This window comes from Bison bison, unplaced genomic scaffold (genome assembly GCF_000754665.1).
Source record: "Bison bison bison isolate TAMUID 2011002044 unplaced genomic scaffold, Bison_UMD1.0 scf7180017864267, whole genome shotgun sequence".
NCBI lineage: Eukaryota > Metazoa > Chordata > Mammalia > Artiodactyla > Bovidae > Bison > Bison bison.
In genome coordinates this window covers 1,683,904-1,693,513 of record NW_011494839.1, presented here as the reverse complement: position 1 = coordinate 1,693,513, position 9,610 = coordinate 1,683,904, and the positions used below count along the sequence as shown (strand labels likewise).

At 38.4% G+C, this 9,610-nt stretch overlaps 1 protein-coding gene across 3 annotated transcripts in view; it reads right to left on the bottom strand.

The window, feature by feature from the left end:
- The window catches only part of PPP1R42 (protein phosphatase 1, regulatory subunit 42), a 44,558-nt gene extending 35,209 nt beyond the window's left edge, over positions 1-9,349 (bottom strand). For all 3 annotated transcript variants that reach the window (XM_010848457.1, XM_010848459.1, XM_010848458.1), the window contains exon 1: positions 9,213-9,349. The gene's annotated coding sequence lies outside the window, so the exon portion shown is untranslated. The remainder of the gene's footprint in view (positions 1-9,212) is intronic.
- Between the last annotated feature and the right edge of the window lie 261 nt (positions 9,350-9,610).

Here is a 9,610-nt window from a genome sequence, read left to right as displayed (position 1 = left end):
TTGGAGAAGACTCTTGAGAGTCCCTTGGACTGCAAGGAGATCCAACCAGTCCATTCTGAAGGAGATCAGCCCTGGGATTTCTTTGGAAGGAATGATGCTAAAGCTGAAACTCCAGTACTTTGGCTACCTCATGCGAAGAGTTGACTCATTGGAAAAGACTCTGATGCTGGGAGGGATTGGGGGCAGGAGAAGAAGGGGACGACAGAAGATGAGATGGCTGGATGGCATCACTGACTCGATGGATGTGAGTTTCAGTGAACTCTGGGAGTTGGTGATGGACAGGGAGGCCTGGCGTGCTGTGATTCATGGGGTCGCAAAGAGCTGGACACGACTGAGCGACTGATCGATCTAATATGTGTGTAGTAGATCTTGTTTACCATTCACCCATCTATGGACATTTGAGCTGATTCTGTGTTTTAACTATTGTGAATAATGCTGCTGTGAACATGGATGTACAAAAATCTCTTTGAGGTTCTGTTTTTAATTCTTTTTGGTATATGTATGTAAGCAGAATTGCTGGATCATATGGTAATTCTACTTTTGACTTTTTTAGTAACTGCTATTGTTTTCCACAGTAGTTTTACCATTTTACATTACAACCAACTGCACAAGAGTTCCAGTAATTCATATTCTTGCTAACACTTGTTATTATCTGTATTTTTTTATTGTATCCATCCTAATGGGCATGAGGTAGTATCTCATTGTAGTTTCAATACTCATTTCCCTAATTAGTGATGTTGAGCTTTTTATGTGCTTATTGGCCATTCGCCTATCTTTGGAGAAATGTATTCAAGTCCTTTGCCCATTTTTAATCAGATTGTTTTCTTATTGAGTTGTAGACCCCTATCAGATGTATGATTTACAAACAGTTTCATGTTCTTTGCCCGTTTGAGATTTAAGAGTTCTCTACATATTCTGGATATCAATTCCTTATCAGATATATTACTTGCAAGTATTTTCTCCCATTCTCTGTATTGTCTTTTTACTCTGTTGATAGCACAAATTTTAAATATTTTCATGAAATATAATAATTTGCCTACTTTTTATCCTGTTGCCTGTTTTGTTGATGTCATTTCTAAGAAATCATTGCCAAATCCAGTATTGTGGAGCTTTTTCTCTTTGTTTTCTTCTAAGAGTTTTATAGTTTCAGGTCTTGCATTAAGGTCTTTGATCTATTTTGAGTTAATCTTTGATTTGATGTTAAATAAGGGTCTAACATCATTCTTTGTATGTGGATATACAACTTTCCCAGCTTCATTTGTTGAAAAGACTGTCCTTTTCCAATTGAATGATCTTGACACCCATGTCAAAAATCATTTGACTGTATATGTAAGGACTTATTTCTTTCTATTTTATTCCATTGGTTTATATCTGTCTTTATTCCAGTACCATGCTGTTTTGATTGCTATAACTTTGCAGTAATCAGGAAGTACAAGTCCTCTAGCTTTGTTCTTTTTCAAAATTGTTTTGGATATTTGGATTTCTTGAGTTCCTTATGAATTTTAGGATGCATTTTTCTGTTTCTTAAAAAAAACACACACACAAACCCATCACTGGGGTTTAGATAAGGCTTGCGATAAGGCTTGCAATAAGTCTATAGATTGCTTTGGGTATTATTGATATCTTAACAATGTTAAGTCTTCCAGGCCATGAAGAAGGGATATGTTTTCACTTATTTCTGTCTCTTAAAATATTTTCCAGCAGTGTTGTATAGTTTGCAGTGTATAAATCTTTCACCTTTTTGGTTAATTCCTAAGTGTTTTATTCTTTCTGATGCTTCTGTAAATGGAATTTTTAAAAAAAATTTCCTTTTCAGGTTGTTGTTTATGTATAGACATGAAACTGATATTTGTTGACTTTTTATCCTGCTACTTTGCTGAATTCATTTATTAGTTCTAACATTTGTGTGTATGTATATGTGTAATCTTTAGCGTTTCTATGGTTTAGATCCTATTACCTGTAAACAGAGATAATTTTACTTCATCTTTTCCATTTTGGATGCCTTTTATTTCTTTTTCCTGCCAAATGTTTCTGGCTAGAACTTACAGTGTGCTGTTGAATACAAGTGTTGAAAGTGAGCATTCTTGCCTTAGAGGAAATGCTTTCAATTTTTCATTATTAAGTCTGATGTTCACTTTGAGTTTTTCATATGTGGCTTTGATTATGTCTGGGTAGTTTCCTTCTATTACTAGTTAGTTGAGTATTTTTATTGTGAAAATTTAGGTTGTTGAATTTTGTCAATTTTTTTTCTGTATTATCTGTTTTTTCTTTTGTTCTGTTAATATAAAATATTATGTAAATCAGTTTTTATATGTTGACCATCCTTGTATTCTAGGGATATATCCCACTTATTCATGCTGTATAATCTTTTTAATATGCTGCTAAATTTGGTTTGGTAGTGTTTTGCTGAGCGTTTTTGCATCAGTGCTTGTAAGGGATATTGGTCTGTAATTTTCTTTTTTTTCAGGCTTTTGCGTCTTCTTAATTTTTTCTTTTCTTTAACTTTTTATTTGGTTTAGGGTATAACTGATTTAACTAACAATGTTGTGATAGTTTTAGGTGAATAGCAAAGGCATCCAGTCATACATATACATGTGTAGTTTTCTTTTGTTGCAGTGTCTTTGACTTTGGTATCACAGTAATGCTGGCCTCACAGAATGAGTAAGAATGTGTTCCCTTCTCAGAGCTTTGGAAAACTTGGAGAAGGTTTGGTGTTTTTCTTAAAATGGTTGGTTGAATTCACCAGTGGAGCCATCAGAGCCAGGGCTTTTCTTTGTTGGGAGATTTTTGATTACTGATTCAATTTCCTCCCTAGTTACATGTCTATTCAAATTTTCTATTTCTTTGTGATTTAGTGTTGGTAGGTTTTATGTTTCTAGTATTTTTTCCTATTTAATCTAGGTTATCCAGTTTTTGACATACAGTTGTTTATAGTATTCTCACAATACTTTTCATTTCTGTAGATTGATAGTAATGTCCCCACTTTCATTTCTCATTTTAGTTCTTTGTGTCTTTTTTTTCTTCTTAGTCTATCTAGCTAAAAGTTTGTCAATTTTGGTGATCTTTTCAAAGACGTAGCTTTTGGTTTCATTGGTTTTCGCTATATTATATTCTCTATTTCATTTATCTGTGCTCTAATCTTCATCATTTTCTTCTTTCTACTAGCCTTAGTTATTTTTCTAGTTCCTTTAGTTGTAAAGTTAGCCTGTTGATTTGGGATCTTTCTTGTTTTTTCTCTCAGCATTTATAGCTATAAATTTCCCTTAGTATCAATTTTATTGTGTCCCATGAGTTTTGGTATGTTGTGTTTTTCATTTTCATTCATCTCTAAGTATTTTCTAATTTCTCTTGTGATTTCCTTTTTGATTCATATGTGTGTTGCTTATTGTTAATTTTCCAATTTTCTTTTTGTTACTCATTTTTGACTTCATACTATTATGGTTAGAGAAGATACTTTGTATGACATCTGTCTTTTAGAATCTATCAGAATTTAATTTGTAGACTAATGTGGTTTATCCTGGAAAAAGTCCCATGTGCATTTCAGAAAAATGTGTGTGGTGGTGGTGTTGGGTGGAGCATTCTGTATGTGTCTGTTAGACCCAGTTATTTTATGATGTTATTTAAAACCTCTATTTCCTTACTTCTGTCTGGTTGTTTTAGACATTACTGAAAGCAGAATATTGACGTCTACAATTAGTACTGTAGGATTATCTGTTTATCTCTTCAGTTGTCAGTTTTTACTTCATATATTTTGATGGCTTCTCATGAGGTGCATAACTGTTTGTCTCTGTCATCTTATTATCTATTTTCTATATGCCTTATAGCTTTTTGCCCCTTGTTTTCTGCTTTCCTGTCTTATTTTTTGTTGAGTTGATTTTTTGTAGTAAAACTAAATTCCTTTCTCATTTTATTTTGTGTATATTCCAGAGCTGTTTTCTTTATGATTACCATGGGGATTACATTTACCATCCTAAAGTTATATCACTCTAATTTGAATATGTGCCAGCTTAACTTAAATAAAGGGGCTCCCCCAATGGCTCAGAGGTAAAGAGTCTGCCTGCAATGCAGGAGACACTGGAGACATGGGTTCAATCCCTAGGTCGGGAAAATCCCCTTGAGGAGGAAATGGCAACCCGTCCCAGTATTCTTGCCTGAAAAATCCCATTAACAGAGGAGCCTGATGGGCTACTGTCCATGGAGTCACAAAGAGTGAGACATGACTGAGCAGCTAAGCACAACTTAAATAATATATAAAGCTCAGTTCCTTTATAGCTCTTGCCCTACCTTTTTTGATTGTTGATGTCACAAAGTTACCTCTTTATACACTGTGTACCTAAAACAATTCTTTTGAATACATTAGTTACTTAAATTATATAATAAAATATGGAGAGTTAAAAACTAAAGTTACAATAATACTAGATTTTAGAATCATGTTTTAAAATATATAAGTCTCTTGAGTCACATGGAAAAATAAAAAGTGCAATTACTAACCACGGTTACAAAAATTCCAGCTTTTATAATTGTCCATGTATTTACCTTTGTTGAGATCTTAGTTTCTTTATATGGCTTCGAATTACTATCTTCAAATCACTAGTGTTCTATCATTTTACCTTGCTGGACTCCCTGTTGCAGGGCAGGTCTAGTGCAGTGAGCTCCCTCAGCTTTCATTTACCTGGAAATGTATTTTTGCCTGACTTTTGAAGAACAGTTTTGCCAATACTGGATTCTTTTTTTCTTTAGCACTTTGAATATATACGCCCACTGTCTTCTGAACATTTCTGATGAATAATTTGTGGATAATCTTATTAGGGGTTCCTTGTATGTAATGAGTTATTTCTTGCTGCATTTAAGATTTGTCTGTTGAAAGTTTGATTATAATGTGTCTCAGTGTGGGTCTCTTGAATACATCTTACTTGGAGTTCAGTGAGCTGCTTGCATGTTTTGATTCATGTTTTTCATCAAGTTAAGAAAGGTTTCAGCCATTATTTCTTCAAACATTCTCTCTGCTCAATCCTCCCTCTCTTCTCTTCCTTCTTTCTTTCTTCCCGCTCTCCTTTCTGGGACTCCCACAAAGCATATATTGGTCTGCATGATGCTGTATCACAAGTCCCTTAGACTCTGTTCACTTTTCTCAGTATTTTTCTTTTTCTATTCCTAGACTTAATAATTTTCATGGTCCTCTTTTCAAGATCATTGGATGATTCTTATGCCTGTTAAAATCAGCCTTTGAAACCCACACGTGAATTTTTCATTTCAGTTATTGTACTTTTCAGCTCCAGGATTCCTTTTTAGGCTTTCTACCTTTCATTGATATCTCCATTTTGTTCATGTATCATTTTCTTGACTTTTCTCTACCTCTTTAGTTTTTTTGAGCATCTTTAATACAGTCGTTTTAAAGTCTTTGTCTAGTATATCTGCCATCAGGTCTCTTTCAGGGACAATCTCTGATTATTTTTGAATAGATCATACTTTCCTGTTTCCTTGTATACCTTTTGTTTGTTGTTGAAAACTGGACATTTTAATCTAATAATATTGTAGCTCTTAAAATCAGATTCTCCTCCTTCTCTAGAATTTATGGTTTGTTGTTATTGTTTTGGTTATTTGATTGTTACAGACTATTTCTGTGCTGGGGACCAGCCTGAGGTGTAAACTTAGGTCTTCTCAGGTGTTTCCTGAGTCTGAAACCTTTTTCTTGGCATGTACAGGGCAGTTTCTGGTTTTCCCTTTATGTGCAGCTGCTTTTGAATGCCCTAGTGTTTTAATGTCTTGTTCCAAAAAAGGAAAAAAGAGAAAAATAAATGGTAGTAGAAAGGGAGGCTGCTAAGTCACTTCAGTCGTGTCCGACTCTGTGCGATCCCATAAATGGCAGCCCACCAGGCTCCCCCGTCCCTGGGATTCTCCAGGCAAGGACACTGGAGTGGGTTGCCATTTCCTTCTCCAATGCAGGAAAGTGAAAAGTGAAAGTCAAGTCGCTCAGTTGTGTTCGACTCTTAGCGACCCCATGAACTACAGCCTACCAGGCTCCTCCATCCATGGGATTTTCCAGGCAAGAGTACTGGAGTGGGGTGCCATTGCCTTCTCCGGGAAAGGGAGGCAGTAGCCCTGTAAATCCCCCTGAAAGTCATTTCAGCCAGAGGGAATGGGGTTTGTAAGAGTGGGGAGAGGTGCCACCTCTTTGTCTGCATCTCTGTAACCAGAAGCAGCAGTCAGTGATAGGAGGGCAGATCCTCAATATTTGGTGGATAGTGTGCTTTCTGCCCACCTGGTGCCTGTAAGCTGTGTGCAAGATGCTACAGAAACCCCTGCCCAGCTTCCTGCACAGGATTGGGTCTGGGGGATGGGTAGCTGTTGTAGAGGTAAGATCTGAAATTGACCGAAATGAACCACATTTTACGCAGTTTATCATCTAATTCTTCCTTGGAAGTTGTAAGCCTTCAGCAGACTCCAGCATTCTAAAATAGTTATAGTGGACATGTTCTACCCATGTAGCTGCTGTTTAGGCTCCCTATTCTGCTACAGTTCTGGAATCCTCACCTCCTTAACTCTTTCATATACATGTAAAAAAAAATCAACTTATCATGTTCCATAAAAAATCTTCTCAGAATTTTATTAGGAATTGCATTGAATTTAGAAATAATTAGTGAAGCACTAACACCTGGGCTTCTTAGGCGGATCAGTGGTAAAGAATCTACTTGCCAATGTAAGGACACACAGGAGATGCAGGTTTGATTCCTGGATTAGGAAGATCCCCTGGAGGACGAAATGGCAACCCCCGCCAGTGTTCTTGCCTGGAGAATCCCATGTACAGAGGAGCCTGGTGGGCTACAGTCCACAGGGTCTCAAAGAGTCAGACACAACTGAGCAGGCACGCATGCACACAACATCTCTCTGAATTATCTTTTCCATTACTATGGTATGTGTCTCCATTTTAGAATGTTTCTTTAAATGACTTTCAATTGTTTTATAATTTTCTTCTAATTAAGGCCACACATGAGGTGTTTTTTTTGAGAAGTTTTTAGGGATCAAATATTTTTGTTTATACTGTAAATGTCATTCTTTTAGGAATTATATTCTCTGTACCTAATGTGTTGAAATGCACTGTTTTAAAAATATTTAAAATACTTTAAAAATATGATTTCTTTGGCCCATATCTTAAAATTCTAGAAACTTTTCTAGAAACTTCAAATACATTTTTTACACTGATAACTATGGTAAAAATGCATATCATAAAGAAGTTATACAACCCAAGGTTTTTCCCTTATAGCTGAGGCAGGAGACTGCTATACAGGTGGCCATGCAGGAGCAGCCCTATACTATGAAGAAAGTGATGTCCTTTGAGAGTGACTTTGACTAATGGGAGACAGGTGCCATGAATGACTTCTCCCTTCTTCCCCCCATGGACTTTTAGGAGACACATTGGTTTCAAAAGGTCCCTTTGAAAATATGTGGTGTTCTTCTGGGTTATACACTCTCTTAATTTGCTCTCCTTCTATCTCTTAGTCCTTTCCTGCCTCTCTCCTGCTTCCCTGAGATTACAACCCCTGAAAAAGTGTTATCACATGAGTTTTTCCTTCAGGCTCTGTTTTCTAACCTGGGCTAAAACATAAATTTTGGATCATCTGAATCTTCACGGAAGACCATGCTATAAATGGACTCTGTCTCTACATTCCAGTGCACAAGTTGGTGTTTGTACAGAAATTAATTTCCTCAGTGAACTAGAAAAGGAAAGAGGCTAACGTCGTATATAAGTGAAGTATATATTAAACCAGAGGAAGGCCAATGGACCTCATCAACAAGTCATAGGCAAGCTTCCCAAGGGTTTGAATATGGAAAGGGAGAGAATTGAATCAACCAGTAACACAATAATAGAGACTGTTGACTCAAAACAATGTGCATTGTAGCAGTCAGATCCGCAAGAGAGGATTTGGTTTCATCAAAACACCACCATTGATCTCCTGAATAGAATATCCACCTTTACTGGTTCTATAGTTTGTTTTAGAGAAATTATAAGCTTCAGGAGTTTAAACTGAACCTAGTTTGGATTTGAATACACTTTAGAACAATATAATAAAAATAGTTATGTCAACATTTGTGAGATTTCCCTGATTTTCTTTTAAAAGAGTTTCATTATTTTCTAAAATTTTGTAAACTGCTTTTTCATAATTTATCCCTGCTCTATATCTCTGTTATCTCAGGCATCCACTTGATAGGATGTCTCTATCTCTCCAGATCACTAGTGGGGACAGCTTAAAGTAAAAGTGAAGTTGCTCAGTCGTGTCCTACTCTTTGTGACCCCATGGACTGTAGCCTATCAGGCTCCTCCATCCATGGAATTTTCCAGGCAAGAGTACTGGAGTGGGTTGCTATTTCCTTCTCCAGGGGATCTTCCCAACCCAGGGATGGAACCCTGGTCTCTTGCATTGTAGGTAAATGCTTTTAGCATCTGAGCCACCAGGGACGTTAGCTTAGACCTGCTCTGCTACATGGAGAAGGCAGTGGCAACCCACTCCACTACTCTTGCCTGGAAAATCCCATGGACAGAGGAGTCTGGTAGGCTGCAGTCCATGGGGTCGCTAAGAGTCGGACACGACTGAGCGACTTCACTTTCACTTTTCACTTTCATGCATTGGAGAAGGAAATGGCAACCCACTCCAGTGTTCTTGCCTGGAGAATCCCAAGGACTGCAGAGACTGGTGGGCTGCCGCCTATGGGGTCGCACAGAGTCGGACAGGACTGAAGCGACTTAGCAGCAGCATCAGCAGCTCTACTACAAGTGCTTGGGGAATCCACTTTAGTAGACCCCTTGACTTTTATCGTTTTGGGCTCCAGCAGGCTAGGCCAGATGCAGGGGACCTTTCTGAATTCGGTTTGTATATTTCCCTTAGGTAGCTCCAAACTCAGAAGCGGTATACTGCCAGCTATGAGGCTTTCCCTTTTTCAAACCCACAGATCCCTCTCCCTCAGCTTCGCGGCTACCCCTCCACCCTTGTCTCCCTATCCTAGAGGTGTTTCCCAGCCTTGCCTGATTCTAGCCCTCGGTTTGAAATACGGACTTTAAGACTTTTTTCTGGAAATTCTAGATATCTGGAGAAAAGGGTTAAGAACCCGCATTTTAACAAGTGCTCCAGGAAAGTCTCACAGGCAGGCAAGTTTGAGAAACATGGCTCTAGGGCCTCCTCGGTTCCCACACTTCGCCTCAGAAGGCATCTCACCGTTCGTGGGACGCGCCAGGTCGGTAACTCAGGTTTGGTAAATATCGCGGGTGCCAGCCTCCTTCCTGGTGCGGTTGCTGAGCAACCATACAGACGCTCCTGGTCGGACGCGGCTCACGGGAAATGTCGCTCGGTCTCCGGAAGAGCGCTCCTCTGTGGCCATGCGCCGACCTCCCTCCTCTGTGACATAGCAGCCGGGGGTTGATGGGTATCCACGAGGCAGAGTCCGAGTGGGTGTCGGTTAGCGGAATGAGGCCGTAAAGCATCGGTCACATTACTGTTTTCGTGGACCAGAACAGTTTTTGGCAGGTCACCATTTCCCCCTACTGGATTCTCCTTGCCATCAGCTTTGAATGTTTCAGTGCTGTTACTACGTTTCCCCAATAATAGGGCAGGAA